Here is a 21,109-nt window from a genome sequence, read left to right as displayed (position 1 = left end):
TTTTACCACAACCTCCAGTTTGACTCCTGTAACAGAGCCAGTCTTTCTAATCAGTTTATTAAGACTGTTGGCATCACCCATGTTGATGCCTTTATCTCAGCACACCACTGCATAGAAGATTGTACTGGTGCCAACAGTTGGTAGAATATGTGAAGGAGACGCCTGCATACTCCAAAGGACCTCAGTCTCCTCATAAAGTAGAGGCAACTCTGGCCCTTCTTGTACACAGCCTCTGTGTACGTCTTCCACTCAAGTCTGTTATCCAGGTGCACCCCCAGATATGTGTAGGTCCTCACCGCAACCAAAAACACATAGACAGCTATTGTTTATTGCTATTTTTTTCCAATAGGCGTTCTCCATTACTTACATTGTATGATTACTGAACGTGAGGCAATAGACTGTGGACTACATATCTGGAGATGTTTGAATGACAGCTCCAAAGGTAATCGAGTACAGCAGTATTTGTTTGATTACCTTTGGTTAATTAAGGCTTTTTTTTTAAGGCACGTTCATTAAAGGAAACAATTTAGAAGGTTGTAAATTATTTAGTTCCTTCTGTACCAAAGGACAGCGTTAAAAAGTATTACAATAATAACATCTTGCAGCAGGAGGTAAAAAAAAAATTAAATTAGCTGATGTAATTGGAAATGGAATTTGGAATAGCTATATAATGTGTTTTTGTCTGACGCTGCCTATTTAACATCATTGCCAAACATTCAAACGGAACTCACTATTTTTTGTTTGGAAGCTTTTGTGATGGAGACCAATATGTACTTAGCCTCTTCTGACCTGAATCATCAGAGTGAAAAGTCTATGCAGTAGTTCCCAGTCTCTGTATATACTAGATCTTGAATGTTACTGAGATTTTTAAATATGTTTATTTGCTGCTGCTAATCTATTATCGTCATCGGTTGTGTGAAGAATTTTTTCTTATTTTTGAGATAAGCTTACTTTCTATTATTTTGAACCAGTGGTCCAGGTATATTGTAGCATGCAAGAGACCTGGAGTGTGTTACATATTTCTGACAGCTGTGTTCAACATTATTGCTGCACTGCCATGCGATTTATAGTTTTCCTACAATAGGCATTGCAATGACTTGAATGGAGAAATGTCAGTGCTGATCAAAAAGGAGGCAGAAACATGCAGGCAGAATCAAGTAGGAGAAGGCGTAAGAAAGAATATTTCCACAAAAGGTTTCATTGACTCCCTTAGCAGGATTCTGAAAGGACATGTGGATCTGATGGTGTTGCTTCATAAAGAAGTATGACAGTGTTCCAAAGTGGTGAATGGTCAGTGAACTACTCAGGAAGTTTAGTCACTATCCTGCCACAGGAAATACAACATTCAATTCACACTTGGCAAAGTCCCACAAACAGGAAAGTAACAATGACCAAATTAAATGTACTTCTTTTAAGTATTATTAAAATGATCATGACTGAAAACTGTATGACCTGATTAGAGATTAATATTGGCTAGGCATTAGCAATAGCTCTGTTCTTCTTTGGAGTGGCTTTCAGGATGACTTATTCATGGCTGAGGTGGGCTTTGATATAACATCACGTCCAAGGGAAACATAATGTAGCACAACCTTGCCACTACACTGATGTGTCAGTCTCAGTTCATTACATTCAAGTTTCTTGAAGAAGGAACATTTACTCTGTGCGTCAAATCTCATAACCATCGAGCTAAGGCCTGAACATTTCTAAAAACATAAAAAAGCTCGCTGGGAAACAAGGAAAGTAAGATGAGCTGAAATGTTCTGTTGAGGGAATATTGGTGTCATACTTTTGGAACCAAAGCAGAAATATAAGGTCAAAAGAACATTCACCTATGTCATTTTGTGCATATCATCAGTAATTCCACTCTCTCAAGCTTCATCTGAAACATCATTCCTCACACCAGTTTAGCTTGTTCCCTTTGCCAATGTGCTTCCACATGCCTCTATAAATTCAATGACTACTGACAAACCTTTAAATGATAACATGCCTCTCTCTCAGTCGCCATTGGATCAATGCATGCCATTTTTCTCATTCATTAATCTCTTCTTTTACTACTTGTAGAGCACACAACATTGAGAAAAACGAGAGTACTTTAGCTCCTGAGGTGCAGGGACTAGGGATTGGTTACATTTAGTGTTTGGCTGCCAGAGATAGTGGGATGAGGGCTTCCCTGTTACCAAGAGGAACAATTAAATATCAGTCAGTGGGCTAGTGTATGAAACAAGCTCAGGTTTACTTCATATTTATACCGAGTAATCATGTGCTCAATGATAATTACAAAAAATCAAGTTCCATACCCATATTTAGCTGAACTTCCTAGAACGTCCAATGCTCATATTTAGCTGAATTTCATGGCCAAAGTCTTTTCCCTAAGGTAGGGGACTAAAATTAAAGGGCATTTGTTGAAAGATAGAGCGGAAAGATCTAAAAAGGGTCTGAGGGCTAATTTTTTCACACAGATATTGGTGATTATATGGAGCAAGCTGTCAGAGCAGATGGTTGAGATGGGCAAGATTATAATATTTTAAAAGCACTTAGACAGTTCAATGAATAGAAATGATTTAGATGGATTTGGGCCAACACAGGTGAATGGGACTAGCTCAGTTAGGCAAACAGGTGAGTATGGACAAGTAGGATTAAAATATCTATTTCCATTTTGTATAGCTCTATGACTGTGATTTAATATTTCTAATTTATGTCTTTTTTACCTCCTATGGGTCTTCACATGTCCCATAAAATGACGCACAAGTCACTGATGATGTACCACAAAAAGTGTCAGCCCCTCTGAAGCTGTATGATCACAGAACTTACAAAGAACCATCTTGGCGCTGGTCCCTCTCACATTTGGGGGAGCAACAAGGCCAGTGGATTCCCTGGTGAAATACATCGTCTGTGATCAATAATTGATGCTGGAGGATGAAACATAGGAGAGAATCTGTAACTTCAGAGGGGGCAGAAGTATCATTCTGCTCAGATACAGATGCGGTTCCTCAGGAACTGTGAATAGATACTGTTGGAGCATCAGCAGAGAACTTGTGAAGGACCAGCATGTACTTAAGCTGCAGTGAAAGCTATTGCAGAGGCTGGAGCAATTTGTCTCAACTATGATGTTGCAGTTATTATTAATGATATTTTTATCATTGAAAAGATGAATGGTTCAAGCAATCACACTGGAGAATGCAAATATCCACCAATGCCTTGTACACAAAAAGTTATACCTTAATTAGGATGATTGACAAACTAGCTTCATCACCTGACTGATCTTCATCAAATTCTGCATCCTGTGAACTGGGTGTAAGGGTAATAATGGTGGAATCAGAAATTGAAGTGGGAACTTAGTTCCCTCTCTCATTCAGTCAGGGCTACACAAGATACCCCTTGGCATAAAGGCTTAGACAGGCCCTGCTCAAGTTCAGGTGAAGAAGTCTCCAGTGGAGGCAGCAGCATCAAAGGAAGAACTTTACAATGTTTGGAGTCACATCTGTAATGTTAATGCCAATCATTCCAACCCCAAGGCATCAGAGCAGTTGTTTCTCAGGGCAGCTGTTTCAGCCCTACCATCCTCAGCTGCTTAATCCTTCCTTCATAAAAGCCAGAATTGAGGATGTTTACACATGATTACAGGATGTTGCTCAGCAGTAGATTAAACAGTCCATGCCTGAATGCAGCCTCAGATGACATTCAGGCATAAACTGAAAAGTGGCAAGTAATGTTCATAGTACAATTGAAAACCCTGCTACATATTTGGATATTTTCAAGCCTTTGCAGCACAAGCTGCATGTCAAGTGTTGGAAGAATTGTCTGGATACGTCTAGCTCCAATATCATTTAGGGACATTGGTATCAACTACTTCAAAAGGGCTTGCTAGAGTGGAATTTTAACAACAAGGTTAAATATTCTTTTTATTTCATGGCAGCAGCAGTGTGTAACGCTTATGGATTGTACTGCAGTTACTTTCTAAGACTACACTGACAGCACCTCACAAGCATATAATCTGAACCAATAAGAAAGACAAGGACATAAATATGCATTTAAACACCACCATTTGCAGGTTACTGTTAAGATGCACGCCACCATGACTTGGAGGGAAATTACTGCTTTTGTAAATCCTAGAACTTCCTAATCAACAGCACTGTGAGTAAATCAATAGAAAATCAAATAGATCTGATGCAATTTGGAATTCAAATGTAAGGGTAAATTACACAATAAATGGCAAAGCCCTTTGGAGAATTGATATACAGAGAGATCTTGTGTTCAAGTCCTTTGGTTGCTGAAAGTGGCAATGCAAGCGGATATGGTGATTAAAAAAACATGTATGCCATACATGCAACACACATAAAAAGCTGGTGGAACGCAGCAGGCCAGGCAACATCTATAGGAAGAGGTACAGTCGACGTTTTGGGCTGAGATCCTCCGTCAGGACTAAATGGAAGAAGAGATAGTAAGAGATTTGGAAGTGGGAGGGGGAGGGGGAGGGGGAGATCGGAAATGATAGGAGAAGACAGGAGGGGGAGAGATGAAGCCAAGAGCTGGAAAGTTAATTGGTAAAAGGGATACAAGGCTGGAGAAGGGAGGGGATTATGGGACGGGAGGCCTAGGTGGAAAGAAAGGTGGAGGGGATCCCAGAGGAAGATGGAGAGCAGGCAAGCAGTGATTGTGAGAGGGACAGAGAGAGGAAAAAGAAAGAGAGAAAAAATGAATAAAATAATAAATAAATAAATATATAAACAAACAAACAAACAAACAAATAAATAAATAAGGGATGGGGTAAGAAGGGGAGGAGGGGCATTAATGGAAGTTAAAGGTCAATGTTCATGCCATCAGGTTGGAGGCTACCCAGACGGAATATAAGGTGTTGTTCCTCCAACCTAAGTGTGGCTTCATCTTGATAGTAGAGGAGGCCATTTATAGACATATCAGAATGGAAATGGGACATGGAATTAAAATGTGCAGCCACTGGGAGATCCTGCCATGCATGCCTTCATTAGATGGGGAATTGAGTATAAAAGACAGATATCAATTTGCAGCTTTGCTTAGGTCTCATTTGGAGCTTTGTGTGCTGTTCTGGTCACTGTACTACAGAGGATGTGGAGGATTTAGAGAGAATGCAGAAGATATTCACTAGGATGTTTCCTGTATTAGAGAGATTTAGCTTCAAGGATATCTTAGGCAAACTTAGATCATTTTCTCTGGAGCATTGGAAGCTGAGTGTCAACCTAATAGAGCCACTAAATATTAAGAGAGGCATACATAGGACTGCATAGGACTGAGAAACAGTGCCTTTTTCCAATGTGGAAATGTTAAATAATAGAGGGCATAACTTTAAGGTGAGAGCATGAAAGTTTAAAGAATTACAAAGCAAGTTTTCTTTATACAGGGACTTGTTGGTGGGATATCGATCGGCCTTATTGTCAGCACAGATACTCTATGTCGTACTGTGCGATGGTTTATCATCAAGTAAGAACTGCACTAAAGTTTTCACTTCAATTTCTTAGCTAACAGGTAAGAAACATAGAAACTGGAGAAGGTCATTGGGTCATTGAAGACTATTCCAGATATACACCCATAAATGGAGGCTGGAAATCTGAAGCAGGAACATAAAATGTTAGAGGCACTCAGCAGATCTGGCGATATCTGTGGAATGAGAAACAATTCATGTTTCAAGTCTGACAAAGTCCTTCAAAGTGAATCATTAACTCTGATCTACTTTTCTCAGGTGCAACCTGACCTGCTGAGTGTTTCTAGCATTTTTCATTTCTGCACCAGAAGAATAGCAGTTGTTCAAGGAAGCTATGGGCTATTGCAGATAGGCAATGAAATGCTGACCTTGCCTGGGATGAACAGATCCTAAAAATTGAATTAAAATACATATGCTCATCCGGCCCCTCTCTCCTGCCAAGGTGCAAGTCTTGAGTGGCTGACTGCATCTCCTGAACTGCCTGTGTTGAGAGTGGGGCTTCTGAACCACCTGCTGCTGCTGTCACTGGTGGTCATATAGGCCGTCAACTCCATCCCAAGTGAACACAGTGAAAGCAACACTCCTGCTGATCTGATGGAGCAAAGCTCCAAGCTAGAGCAAAATTCCTAAACCTCAAAGTGTAGACATCTCCTGGGTCCAGTGTAACCTCAGGATACATACAACAAGCAAATCCCTTCACACTAGGAGGCAGGAAAGCAGTTCTAAGTACTTGTTGCTATATTTCTCTGCCTCTAAGTTCTCTAATTGTGCTTCCGTAGGTTTTCACACTGACAGGTTCATAAACCCTGGAAATCCATGGACACCGAAGGTAAATTACTCTAATTGAGCACTGAATTTAAAATTGACAACCGTACTCACCTGAATGAAATGCAAAACACTCTATTTTCTAACCAGCTATCCAACCCAATCACAACTTTCCAGGTTTTCATCCCCTACCCAATTTGAAATGACTGCCTGTGTATCCAGTTGAGGTTCAGTTTATAGTAGCTTCAGATTTACTTTTCCATAACAGCATAAGACATAGGAACAGAATTAAGTGATTTGGGCAATCAAGTTGTTTCTTCATTTAATTATGGATGATTTTTATCCTCTGAACACCATTCTCCTTCCTTCTCCCCATAATCTTTGACACCATTACTAATCAAGGACCTATCTGTTGTGTCTTTAATATTTCAGTAGTATTTGAACAATATTGTAAATGTATTGTTTGTTTAAGCATTTGTTGTTTTTACATAATTCATTATGGGTTATCTGTAAAAGTACATGACATACGTCATTATGCTATTATGACATAAGTGCGTACCCTCACAAGGTAAAAACAAAACATGCATACTCTACTGGGCACCCGTACTTTTTTTTTTGATTACTTCTGGAGTTACAAAACATAAAAATGGCAATGAGGACGTTTTAAAATGAATGCAAGATGACAACCTACCTGTTGAAGCGCAATGAGATATTTGAGTTTTTAAAAAAGCACAGCATGTTTTTTCTTTGGAAGGAGAGAAAGAGATGACTGAGCTAACAAAAAAAGCACAACATTCTCCTTTCTTCCGAAGGGGGAGAGAAAGATGGGTGAGTTAAAGAAAAAACAAAAAAAAGGAAGAAATTCACAGATTCATAAAGAGTGAGTACTGGGTGAAAACAATAATAAATGAATAAAGCAGAAATGGCTGACTACATCAGAAAACTAGACATGCTTGATTGCACAACAGATAACAAGATCATGCATACTGAACAAACTGAACAGTGTTTTAAAGTAAATGAATAGCTGATAAGATTTAAGTGCCAGTTTTGCTGAATGCAATTGGTGGAAAGACGTAAAATTTACTTAAACCAAACCAGAAGAAATTAACTTTACTGATATCTTGAAAGTATTGCAAGAACATTTGGAACAGAAACCATTGTTGATTGCAGAATGATTTAGGATTCATAACAAGAATCAAAAAGAAGGTGAGTCTATCTCAACTTATATGGCTGAATTGAAGAAATTGATCATTGCCTGTTCAGTGACGAGCTAAATAATGCACTGAGAGTTCATTTAGTTTATGGAATCTTACAAGAAATCATTCAAAGAAATCACCTAACTAAAGCACAACTCATTTAAAATAGCAGTTGAAATAACTGTATCCATGGAAGCAGCAGCCAGAGGCGCAATTGAGTTGCAGTCAGGAATAAAAGTGAGCATGAATAAAATTGCAATGACTAAACAGAAACCAGCCTGGCCAAACAAATTGTGTTACCATTGTGGCAGTGTCTCACATACGGCAGATGAAACTTGCAGAAAATGCAACAAAGTAGGACACATACAAAGAGCATGTCGGGCAAACAAAAATGAATGGACTACACAAGGAAGAGAAAAAGATAAAATGTCATTTTACAGTTTCAAAGAGAGCACTAATCAGCATGCTGTTCATGAAAAATCAGATAATGATGAGAGTGACCAGGTATGGGTAGCCTTGAGTTTTTCAATATGAAATGTAACATTAGACAAGCAATATGGCTTATGCCAGAAGTGAACAGCAAATACATTAAAATGGAATCAGACATTGGCTTGGCTGTTTCAATCATTCCACAAAATTAGTATGAATGAATTTCCAAGATACTGAACTAAAGCCTGCAGCTATCCAACTAAGGATTTATACTGGAGAAAAGATAACTGATAACTCCTGATGGAATGACACTTGTAACAGAGCAATGCAATAACTAACAAGCCACACTGGGCTTGTTTGGGTAAAAACAGGAGGACCAGCTTTGTGCTGCTGGATGGGCTCCGTCAACTACATTTTGATTGGAGATCCATCCTCCATTTGTAGGTCATAGTCCCTATAATAGAGTCAACTGAAAGCAAATTAAGAAAGGTACTGGATGATGTCCCAGCAGTGTTCAAAGATGGCATTGGAAAACAAACATATCAAGGCTAAAATAGTGTTAAATAAAAATGCAGACCAAGTTTTACAAAACCTGTCCTGTTCCTTTTACCATCTGAGATAAAGTAACCAATGAGTTAGGTCACATGGTGGCTGAAATAATTCTTTCTAAGGTTGAATGGAGCCTATGGGCAATGTCAGTGGTCCAGGTAACCAAGAAGGGTGGGTCTGCCAGGATCTATGGTGATTTTAAGGTCGCTATCAACCAAGTACTGAAAGTCCTCTTCCCAGTATAGGGGACATCCTTGCAAATCTTTCTGGAGGAACACACTTCAGCAAAGTGAACTTAGATGGTTATATGTTATATGGTTATATGGTGAGAGTAAGCATTTGGCACAGACTAAAATGGCCGAGATGGCCTGTTTCTGTGCTGTAATTGTTATATGGTTATTATATGGTTATAGATGAGGTCTACCTACAGAGAGAGATGGATGAAGAGTCCAAAGTGTTTCTCACCATAAACACTCACAAAAGGGCTTTTTCACTATAATAAGCTTAATTTGCACCCACACACTGCCAGAAAGTGTTGGCCTGGTTCTGCAAAGCTCCACAGGCATGCAGTGCTACCTGGGTGACATCAGTGTGACAGGTGAGGATTACAAGGAACATCTCCAAAACGTCGAGCCACTGTTAAAAAGTTCAGAAGATTATGGGGTCTGAGCATGATGCTGCAATTGCGAATTCTTTAAACCAAGCATCACTTATGGTGGCCACACCATTGACGCATTAGCGTCTACACAAGTGTGATGAGAAATTTCCATCAATGATGACAAGGCCAAAGGGCATATCACAGTTGTGGTTCTTATTAGGACTTACCAACTACTGTAACAGGTTTCTGCAAGACCCGGCTAAAATGCTGTGCCCCTTGAACACCTTACAACAGATTGGGAAGAAATGACAATGGTTAAAGCAGTGTGAAGTGGCTTTCCAAAAGGCAAAAGGAATGGTGACAGCAGACAATGCACTCACACATTATGATCCATATCATCCAGTGAAGCTTGCCTGTGATGCCTCACCTTATGGTATAGGTGCAGTTAAATCACATGTTATGACCAATGGAAGTGAACGCCCCATAGCTTTTGCATCACATTCCCTTACCACTGCAGAGAAAAATTATGCACAAGTTAGCAGAGAGGCCTTGAGTCTGGTTTGGGATATAAAACATTTCAAACTGTAAAGGAGAGAGTTTACCCTCATTACTGATTGCCAACCACCAGTGTCCATTTTCAATCCACTAAAAGTTGTTCCACTATCAGTAGCAGCAGCACAAATGCAGGGATGGACTCTGTTTCTCAGAGGTCACAATTATAAGATTGAATTCAAGAGGGCAACTCATCTTGGAAATGTTGATGGATCATCCCGTATATCCTTGGAAAAGGAAGTACCTGATCAGGACAACAATGCGTTCTCCCTAATGCAAATCGACTGTCTCCCTAGTATGGCAAAGATGATCCAAAAAGACCGCATACTGTCTCAGGTCTACATGGCAATACAATGTGCAGCAGAAATTCTATTTCCATTTTTACCGACACTGGGCTGAACTTGCCCTTGATGGGGGTTCCTTATGTGGGGACTGAGAGTTGCTGTACCATGCAGACTGAGAGCTAAAGTGTCGTCACAATGAAAACACCGGTTCAAGGCTTTGTCTGGTGGCCTGAGAGAGATTAGCAGATGAACAGCTTGCCATATACCGTTCGGGATGCCAACATGTCCAGAAGGAAGGTGTCCAGAACTGTCTGAGCCACTTCCTGCAGTCCCAGAGTCAACTCCTACAACCACCATGAAGGAGGAACCAGAACCTGAGATGTTTCACAGCCACAAGTCTCACCCGCCAACCAAAGTGACCCGCCCAGTCAGGAAAGAAGTTATTACATGAGTAAAATATCCTCCATAGCTAGTAACTCTTCCATCCTGAATGGGGACAATTTAAAATTTACTATGTTGTGGATGTCTATAAAGTAGTCGTATACTGTGTATGTTTGTGTGCATATATAGATATGTGTGTGTGTGTGTGTGTGTGTGTGTGTGTGTGTGTGGGCACGTGGCCAAGTGGTTAAGGCATTGGACTAGCTACCTGAAGATCGTGAGTTCGAGCCCCAGCCGAGGGAACGTGTTGTGTCCTTGAGCAAGGCACTTAATCACACATTGCACTGCGACGACACTGGTGCCAAGCTGTATGGGTCCTAATGCCCTTCTCTTGGACAACATTGGTGTCATTGAGAGGGGAGACTTGCAGCATGGGCAACTGCTGGTCTTTCATACAACCTTGCCCAGGACTGTGCCCTGGAGAGTGAAGACTTTCCAGGCGCAGATCCATGGTCTCGCAAGACTAACGGATGCCGTGTGTGTGTGTGTGTGTGTGTGTGTGTGTGTGTGTGTGTGTATGTGTATGACCAGAGTGTAATACGTTACATATTTAAGTTGAGATTCTATCTTTACATGGAGTTTATAGCCAAGCAAAGGAGTGTAGTGTATTTAATATTTCAGTAAAATTTGATTAATATCAGGATCAGAATCAGATTAACTATCACTGACCTATGTCGTGAAACTTGTTAACTTAGTGAAAGCAGCACAATGAATAAATATAGAAAAAATAAATAAATTACAGTATGTAAATATATATATAAAATAGTTAAATTAAAAATAGGGCAAAAACAGAGAGAAAAAGTGAGGTAGTGTTCATGGGTTCAATGTCCATTTAGAAATCAGATGGCTGAGGGAAAGAAACTGCTCCTGAATCACTGAGTGTGTGCCTTCAGGCTTCTGTACCTCCTTCCTGATGGTAACAATGAGAAGAGGATATGTCTTGGGTAATGAGGATCCTATTAAAGGTGCCTTGGATGTTAAGTGTCCAACTATAATCTTCTTCCAGGCATGACTCAGTGATGCTACAACGTCACACCTCTCCAACTGCGCTACAAGTTTCCGTATACCTGAGTCCATATACCGCATACATTGAAATTTAACAGCTTCAGTCTGCATTCATCCATCCTTTTCAATTTTGTCCCCCTTTTACACGGTAACTCATTCCATTGACTGCAGTTTTGCCCTATCCTCCGGCCTGTCCTTCCTGACAGTCTCACTACATGCTGCATGTCTTTGTGTACAAACATCCCCATCCTCAGTCTTATCACTCGGATTCCCATCTCCCACTGTACGAAACATCCTCTCCACCTCTACTCGATCTAGGCCCTTCAATACTCGATTGGTTTCAAATGGACCCCTCCAGATCTTCTAATCGCTAGTGAGATTAGGCCCAGAACCAACAAATGATTGTCATACATTAACCCTGTTATTCATGGGATCATTCTTGTGGTCCTCCTCTAGACCCTCTCCAATGCCAGCACATCCATTCTTAGGTAAGGGGCCCAAAACAGCTCACAATATTCCGAATGCAGTCTGACCAATGCCTTATAAATCCTCAGCATTACATCCTTGTTTTTATATTCTAGTCTTCTCAATATGAATTCTAACATTGCATTTGCCTTCCTCATCACTGAGTTAACCAACAGGTTAACCTTTGGAGAATCTAGTATGAGGTCTCCCAAATACTTTCGCACCTCTGATTTCTAAATTTTCTACCCAGTTAGAAAATAGTTTACGCCTTTAATCCTCCTACCAAGGAGAATGACCATACTCTTCTCTACACTATATTCCATCTGCCACTTCTTTGCCCTTCTACTAATCTGTCTAAGTCCTTCTGCAGTTTTTCTCACTACCTGACCCTCCAACTGTTTTCATGTAGTCTACAAGCTTGGACACAAAACTATCTATTCCATCATCCAAATCATTGACATATAATAGAAACATAGAAACATAGAAAATAGGTGCAGGAGTAGGCCATTCGGCCCTTCGAGCCTGCACCGCCATTTATTATGATCATGGCTGATCATCCAACTCAGAACCCCGCCCCAGCCTTCTCTCCATACCCCCGACCCCCGTAGCCACAAGGGCCATATCTAACTCCCTCTTAAATATAGCCAATGAACTGGCCTCAACAGTTTCCTGTGGCAGAGAATTCCACAGATTCACCACTCTCTGTGTGAACAAGTTTTTCCTAATCTCGGTCCTAAAAGGCTTCCCCTCTATCCTCAAACTGTGGCCCCTCGTTCTGGACTTCCCCAACATCGGGAACAATCTTCCTGCATCTAGCCTGTCCAATCCCTTTAGGATTTTATACGTTTCAATCAGATCCCCCCTCAATCTTCTAAATTCCAACGAGTACAAGCCCAGTTCATCCAGTCTTTCTTCATATGAAAGTCCTGCCATCCCAGGAATCAATCTGGTGAACCTTCTTTGTACTCCCTCTATGGCAAAGATGTCTTTCCTCAGATTAGGGGACCAAAACTGCACACAATACTCCAGGTGTGGTCTCACCAAGGCCTTGTACAACTGCAGTAGTACCTCCCTGCTCCTGTACTCGAATCCTCTCGCTATAAATGCCAGCATACCATTTGCCTTTTTCACCGCCTGCTGTACCTGCATGCCCACTTTCAATGACTGGTGTATAATGACACCCAGGTCTCGTTGCACCTCCCCTTTTCCTAATCGGCCACCATTCAGATAATAATCTGTTTTCCTATTTTTGCCACCAAAGTGGATAACTTCACATTTATCCACATTAAATTGCATCTGCCATGAATTTGCCCACTCACCCAACCTATCCAAGTCACCCTGCATCCTCTTAGCATCCTCCTCACTGCTAACTCTGCCACCCAGCTTCGTGTCATCCGCAAACTTGGAGATGCTGCATTTAATTCCCTCATCCAAGTCATTAATATATATTGTAAACAACTGGGGTCCCAGCACTGAGCCTTGCCGTACCCCACTAGTCACCGCCTGCCATTCTGAAAAGGTCCCGTTTATTCCCACTCTTTGCTTCCTGTCTGCTAACCAATTCTCCACCCACACCAATACCTTACCCCCAATACCGTGTGCTTTAAGTTTGCACACTAATCTCCTGTGTGGGACCTTGTCAAAAGCCTTTTCAAAATCCAAATATACCACATCCACTGGTTCTCCCCTATCCACTCTACTAGTTACATCCTCAAAAATTTCTATGAGATTCGTCAGACATGATTTTCCTTTCATAAATCCATGCTGACTTTGTCCGATCATTTCACTGCTTTCCAAATGTGCTGTTATCACATCCGTGATAACTGACTCCAGCAGTTTCCCCACCACCGACGTTAGGTTAACCGGTCTATAATTCCCCGGTTTCTCTCTCCCTCCTTTTTTAAAAAGTGGGGTTACATTAGCCACCCTCCAATCCTCAGGAACTAGTCCAGAATCTAACGAGTTTTGAAAAATTATCACTAATGCATCCACTATTTCTTGGGCTACTTCCTTAAGCATGTGAGAAGAAGCAGTCTCAACTCCGACCCCTGTGGAACACCACCAGTCACTGACAGCCTTGCTGTTTAATATCATGCATTGTTCTACAAGGACTTTTGTAATTATCTTTCTTTCTCAAAAAATGCAAATCTCCAGCTTTATTAAGCGCAACAGTCTTTGTGTCTCTTCTCTCCATTTTCTCTTGCTCAAACTCATCTCCTTGCTTCTTAATTATATAAAAAAGAACTAAGGACAGTGGGATTGAGCTCTTCCACTATAATATTCTTCAACTTATATTAAATATCTTCAGCCATTTTTAAATCATCTACAATACCAAAAGGGAGTGTTTTAATTCATGAACAATTTTATTGGTTTACAGCTGTGATGGGCATATGTAGCTCACTTTTGAAATATGTCAAAATTATAACTCTGCTGATCGGCATAAATCTGAAATAGGTTCAAAGGGCCCAATAGCCTTCCCCTGTTTCTATGTTTCTTAGCTGTCAGCTATGGAACCTCCAAGAGGACCACAGCCTTGTCATAGAGTTTGGAGGTTTGCATGCCTCAGTGACCCAGGTAGCTATGTTGGCTGGTATCAGGACCTTGTGCTTTGGCTCTTGGTAGTGTCATCCATGCCAAACAGGTCAAAGGGTAGATGCCAGAAGAAGAGTGGTCCATTGGTCCTCCATATTCGGAGGTTGTGCTCACGGCTAACAACCCTGACTGGTCAAAAGTAATTGTTACAGAAACAGCAATGGAAAAAACTTCTATGCACGTGTGCAATTTCTATACATGTGAACCACACCTGGGGCACAATAGAGAAGGTGGCCAAGGACAGACAGAGACAGAGGAACTTCATTGCTGCCCTAAATGCAAATGGCATAATGGGCAGTAGAAAGCTGTGGGCATTAAGTGAAAACTTCAGTGATGTTATTTGTTACTAAACCATGACCAAGAACAGCTTATAATTCAGCACCTAATATTCTTCAATTATTAAATTTGTTTATCCATTCGACACAAGGCACTGCACACCTGGAACATGGAGCAACTCCTGGAGGCAATGCTTTAACCTAAAGTATTGTATTGACAATTCACTCCACTGATGCTACTCAGACTATCGAGATGCTCCAGTAGATTTTTTGTTATATCTCAGGTATATGTCCTCAATCAGTCTTACAGCAAGACTTCAACACAATGCAAAACCTGGTCAGTGGAATTGGTTCAAAGTAAGATTGATATCTGTAATCTGAAAATAAATTAAATCAGATTAGATTATGAGGACACTCAGTCCTTGTTTATTGTCATTTAGAAATGCCTACATTAAGAAATGATACAACGTTCCTCCAGAATGATATCACAAGAAAACACAGGATAAACCAAGACTAAAACTTACAAAACCACATAATTATAACATATAGTTACAACAATGCAAAGCAATACCATAATTTGATAAAGAGCAGCCCATAGGCACAGTAAAAAAAAAGTCTCAAAGTCCCGATAGACTCACCATCCCACGCAGGTGGCAGAAGGGAGGAACTCTCCCGGCCATGAACCTCCAAGCGTCGCAGACTTGCTGATGCAGCACCATTGGAAGCACCTGACCGCAGCAGACTTTGAGCCTGTCCGAAAACTTTGAGCCTCCGACCGGCCCCTCCGACACAGCCTCTCCGAGTACCATCCTCTGCTGAGCGCTTCAACCCCACCCCGGCCGCCAAGCAACAAGCAAAGCCGAGGACTTGGGGCCTTCCCCTCCGGAGATTCTGGACCACACAGTAGCAGCAGCAGCGAAGCAAGCATTTCAAAAGTTTCACAGATGTCCCTCCGTGCTCTCACATCCGTCTCCATCAAATCAGGATTGTGCATTGCACCCTACTTGACAAATAACAGACATCACCACCGGAGTGGCCGCTTGGTGGAGGAATTAAAAATTCTACTGAAATTGAACTTAAAAAGTTAATATTGTATACACATATTTCCAGTTGCAAAGCTGACTGTGGGTCGTGTTTTGATTATATACGATAATTTGGAAAAATATGAACATCCATTGCCTCAAAAAGTGATGTGCCCGATCAACTCGAAAGTAGGTCACTTTTGTGGTGTGCTTTTTGCTACTATTTCATGTTGGTCTGGAAACAGATGTTTTGTGACAAACATCCTGTGTGCTGTATACTGTAGTTTGTCATCACCTGAATGACCTCAATTCAGGTGCATCTGCTTTCTGTTTTAATTAATGCAATGCACCAGGTTTCTTTGCTAATTTTCACCACGAGTAATATGCAAGGTTGACAAAAAAGTGCATGAATTATGTTTGTCAGTATAATCAGGTTAAACACACAGCAGCGGGCTGAATTTGTGTAGCACTGTTGAGAGTGCTTTTAGCTGAAAGTATCACCCAGACAATTTAGGACTATAAGCATGTACAGTATGCTCAATTTTAAATAATTGCATTGCAACAAATTCAGTAAAATAATTGTTGTTGTCCAATAATATGAATTCAAAACCCAAAGTCCTTGATTTTTACTATTAATTGTAAAATGCATCAGGTTCAATACAATATTTTACTCAGAGCAAGATCAAACAGGAAATAGGCTGAATGATGAGTTAATCTGTTTTGGTCTATTAAAAGGAGAGTCAGACTTTTTTAATTAAGTGCGAGTTTTTGACTTTGGGAGTGAAAAACCTGTCTTAAAAAGAGGAGTTTATGTGATGAGAATGCACATATAATCTCTTGTCTGGTTTATCAACACTGAACTAGAGAGAGGATAGTGTTATAATTTGTAACTCCAAAACCTATAACCAATTGTGATAAAAACAGGATATGCTTGTCGACGCAAACACAAGGAATTCTGCAGATGCTGGAAATTCAAGCAACGCACATCAAAGTTGCTGGTGAATGCAGCAGGTCAGGCAGCATCTCTAGGAAGAGGTATAGTCGACATTTCGGGCCGAGACCCTTCGTCAGGACTAACTGAAAGAATATGCTTGTCGACTTTGTTTATTACTTTAGTGAGGTTCCCACAGATGACCTGGTGGTGTAATGATGTATGCCATTCATGTACTTTTACATATAACTGTAATGAATTATATAACCAACAAAATAGCTTCATCAGACAATATTGTGGCACTCCAGGGCCATGATTGACAGCCTGCCCCAGCATTCCTAGTGGTCTGCGCTATTTATTGTTCTTCTTCAAAAATGTGTTTAGGGATTATGGTGGGATGTTCAAATTCATTTATTGTTACATTGTGGTCGGGTTATACAATTATTCACTTGTCTGTTTGTAGGTCACCCTGACTGTAACCAGGGTGTGTGATAATCACCTCCCCCGTCTTTATGTGATTGAGTGGGTTCTCTGTCTGGGTCCTAGCACTTGGTCTATTTTTGTGCTTGTCGCAATAAAACTGGCAGTTGAGATAAACAACCTTTTCTCGTCTGTCATCATGGTCTGAATGTTCTCCCCACTGGTGTCAGAAGTGGAATTAGAAATTAGTGGCGAGAATGAAGAGCTTAAACCTTGGGAATAAGTCAAGGGACCGAGCAATATGCCTCCTTTGTACCCCTGGACCGGGCTCCCAAAGACGGGATGTTGGCCTGGAGTGAGGACCTGGGAACCAAGCATTGTGACTTTCTAGGGGACCCTGATGAGGTGAGCATACCCAGGCTCCCCAACCTGGGGGACTCAGCAGAGCGCATCACCCGCCTCCCTCGTGGACTGCGCCAGGGAACCCAAAACGCTGCAGCCATGGGAGGACAGGCAATATGACAGGCACCAACAACGCCGCCCGAGTAAGAGGAAGACCAACGGGCCTCGGCAAGTAACATCATGAAGTCCACCCTAAAGCTCCCTGGATACAATGGTACTGGCCTCATCGAGCCGGTTGAGCAGTGGGGCTACAGGGCCTTTGTAGCAGCACTGGAGCAGTGTTTCACACAGAGGCCATTGGAGGAAGCAATGAGGGAAGAAGTGGGCAGCAGACGGCGCCATGTGGGAGAAAGCCTGGGGACATTTGCAGCAGATCTCTGCTACTGTGCTCGGCACGGCTACCCCTCCAGTTCCCTCCTGTGGCCCAGGAAGAAATAACCCTCCACGCCTTTCTAAATATACTGGTGCCGAATCGCCGTCGTCAGCATGCTCGCCTGACACCACCTTTATCGCTGGCCGAGGCGGAGAGGGTAGAAGCAATTTTAGGCTCCTGAGGCTTTCCAGCATTGCCCTGCATGCTACGAGCCCGGCCTTGTGTCACTGCGATGCAGGAGGAGCCCGTAACACAGGTCCGACCTGCACCGCACTGGCCCTGCCGTGAGTCACGGAGCAATCTCTGCCACCGGTCTGGCCAGGCAGGGAGTGTGATCCGGGACTGCCCCACACTGGCACCACGCAACAGCCCAGCGTAGCAATCGGGGAACACCGAGCGGGAAGCATCACCCGAGACCTCCAGTAGTACCTCTCTGTTGTCGCCCCTCCGGGCGGGAAGTTTAAGTGAACAGCAGGGACTGCACGGACTGTGTGGTGGAGGGCGTCAGATGTTGTGTGTTGGTGAACAACAGGTCAACCAACATCATTACCTGTCCGGGTGTCCTCCCCAGTACTGACCAGCCATCCCCACATGGGTGGACAACGACAGTGGTTCAGCTGTTCATGATCACCGGTGACAGTGTTGTGATAAAAGGAAAGAGGCGGCTGCCTATCGTGGTGGGGAGAAGCGCAGTGGAGCCTGCCAACATCCGGGATTCCTGCATCATTGGCCTGGACTGCTGTCCTGCTGGGGGGGCCCATGTGGGATGGGCCGGGAGCATCACTCTACCTCGGCGCTGAAGCCTTGGCTCTCCAGCAGGGCAGTTCCAGAAAGCGGACCAGGCGGGTGCAACAAACACCACCACTGATCTCACAGCGGCGTGCCACAGTGCTGCCCCTCCCGGCCGAAGCAAGACAGTGGAACCCAGGGCAAGTGGTGGTGATGGCACCTCAGGTGGCAGAGGTAGACCTCCTCTTCATTGACCAGCAGCTGTGCAGAGAGCAGGTAAGTGATCCCGTGCTGGCCCAGAGAGCGTGGGACGTCAGCTGGAGTGGGAAGAGGTTTCCACCCTGGATCCAGAGAACAAAGCCCTATACTCTCAGTGGGGTACACTGGAAATGTGCGACAGGTTGCCGTTCCAGTGTAGCCATCTCCCGATAGCAACAGACATCTCCTTTGATGGTGGTGTCCCCCCCCCCCCCGGGGGGCTCCGCGCTACAGCCTGCGGTTGGTGCATGGGCTGGTGGAGGCTGGCCATTTTGGGGTTACAGAGATGTTGGGCAAACTGCCTGAACGGCGCAAGGCAGCGTGCTGCACTGGGATCGGCTGGCACAGTATTGGCCCTTGCCCACCACCGACTCAGCAAGACTGAGTGAAGGAATTGACACTCCGGGTGCCTCGCCTCTTGTCTCAACACACAGTGCCTCGAGTGGGGGCACCACAGTCCACGCAACGCACCAGGTGGTCACAAAGTCTACCACCGGAACTTTTGGACGTTGTTGTGGACTCCGGGGTTGACGGGGGACCTCTGATCCCTCAGGTGGGGGAAGTGTGGCAAGCTGGGGGCATGGTTGACAGCCCACCCCAGCATTCCCAGCGGCCAGCGCTTTCTTGTTTTAAAATGCATTCGTGGGATTATGGTGGGAAGTTCAAATTCATTTATCGTTATACTTTAGCTCGGGTTGTACAGTTATTTGGTTGTGTATTTGTGGGTCAGTGTGATTGTAACCAGGGTGTGTACTAATCACCTCCCCCATCTGTATGTGACCAAGTGAGTTCTCCCCCAGGCCCAATCACTCGGTCTGATACTGTGCTTGTTGCAATAAAGACATTAGTTGAGATAAGTAAGCCTTTCTCGTCTGACATTACTCAAACATTAAATACACAACACTCCTCCCTGCTTAGCTATAAACTCCAAATCATATGTATATACACAAACAGTATACTATATAGACATCCAGATTGCAGGGTAAATTTTAAATAGTCCCATTCAGGCCTAAAAATATAATTGCTGTGGAAGATGTCTTACTCTTGCGGGATAAGTATTTCTTGGGGAGTCATTCTGCTTGGCAGGTGAGATTGTGGCTGTGAAACAATCTCAGGTTCTGGAGCCACCTTCGTGGTGGTAGTAGGAGTTGACTCTGGGACTGAAGGAAGTGGTCGTGACAGCTCTGGACATTTTTCTTTTCCAACAATTGACTCTGCTCTCCTCAACTGCTTGAAGTGCCACCTCCAAATGACATCAGACACAATCTCTACTTTGTGAGAAAGTGGTCCGGTACTGTCCTCAGCCTTTCCAAGCACCCAATTTTTGTCATCTCTGTAGTTCCTCACCAGGACTGCTTGTTCAAGAATGAAGCATTGAGCCTCCTTGGTTGAGGAGTTCTCAATTTGTCTCAACTGTTTGTCCTGCATACTCTGACTGAGATTGGGTTTGAGCAGGTCCAAGTGTGAGGGCAAGGGACATCCCAGGAACAGTCAAGGTGGTGAGTTGTTGGTTGTAGAGTGTGTTTTTCAGAATCAGAATCAGGTTTATTATCACCAGCGTGTGACGTGAAATTTGTTAACTTAGCAGCAGCAGTTCAATGCAGCACATAATCTAGCAGAGAGAGAGAAAAAAAAAGCATAATAATAAATAAACAAGTACATCAATTACGTATGTTGAATAGATTTTTTAAAATTTGCAAAAAACAGAAATACTGAATATTAAAAAATTGAGGTATTTTCCAAAGCTTCAATGTCCCTTTAGGAATCGGATGGCAGAGGGGAAGGAGCTGTTCTTGAATCGCTGAGTGTGTGCCTTCAGGCTTCTGTATCTCCTACCTGATGGTAACAGTGAGAAAAGGGCATGCCCTGGGTGCTGGACATCCTTAATAATGGGTGCTGCCTTTCTGAGACATCACTCCCTAAAGATGTCCTGGGTACTTTGCAGGCTAGTACCCAAGATGGAGCTGACTAGATTTACAACCTTCTGCAGTTTCTTTCGGTCCTGTGCAGTAGCTCCCCATACCAGACAGTGATGCAGCCTGTCAGAATGCTCTCCACGGTACAACTATAGAAGTTTTTGAGTGTATTTGTTGACATGCCAAATCTCTTCAAGCTCCTAATGAAGTATAGCCACTGTCTTCCCTTCTTTATGACTACATCAATATGTTGGGACCAGGTTAGATCCTCAGAGATCTTGACATCCAGAAACTTGAAGCTGTTCTCTATCTCCACTTCTGATCCCTCTATGAGGATTGGTATGTGTTCCTTCGTCTTACCCTTCCTGGAGTCCACAATCAGCTCTTTCGTCTTACTGACGTTGAGAACCAGGTTGTTGCTGCGGCCCCATTCCACCAGTTGGCATATC

This window comes from Mobula hypostoma, chromosome 10 (assembly GCF_963921235.1).
Source record: "Mobula hypostoma chromosome 10, sMobHyp1.1, whole genome shotgun sequence".
NCBI classification, from domain to species: Eukaryota; Metazoa; Chordata; class Chondrichthyes; order Myliobatiformes; family Myliobatidae; genus Mobula; species Mobula hypostoma.
The sequence above is the reverse complement of the archived record's forward strand: the minus strand, read 5'-3'. Positions refer to the sequence as shown.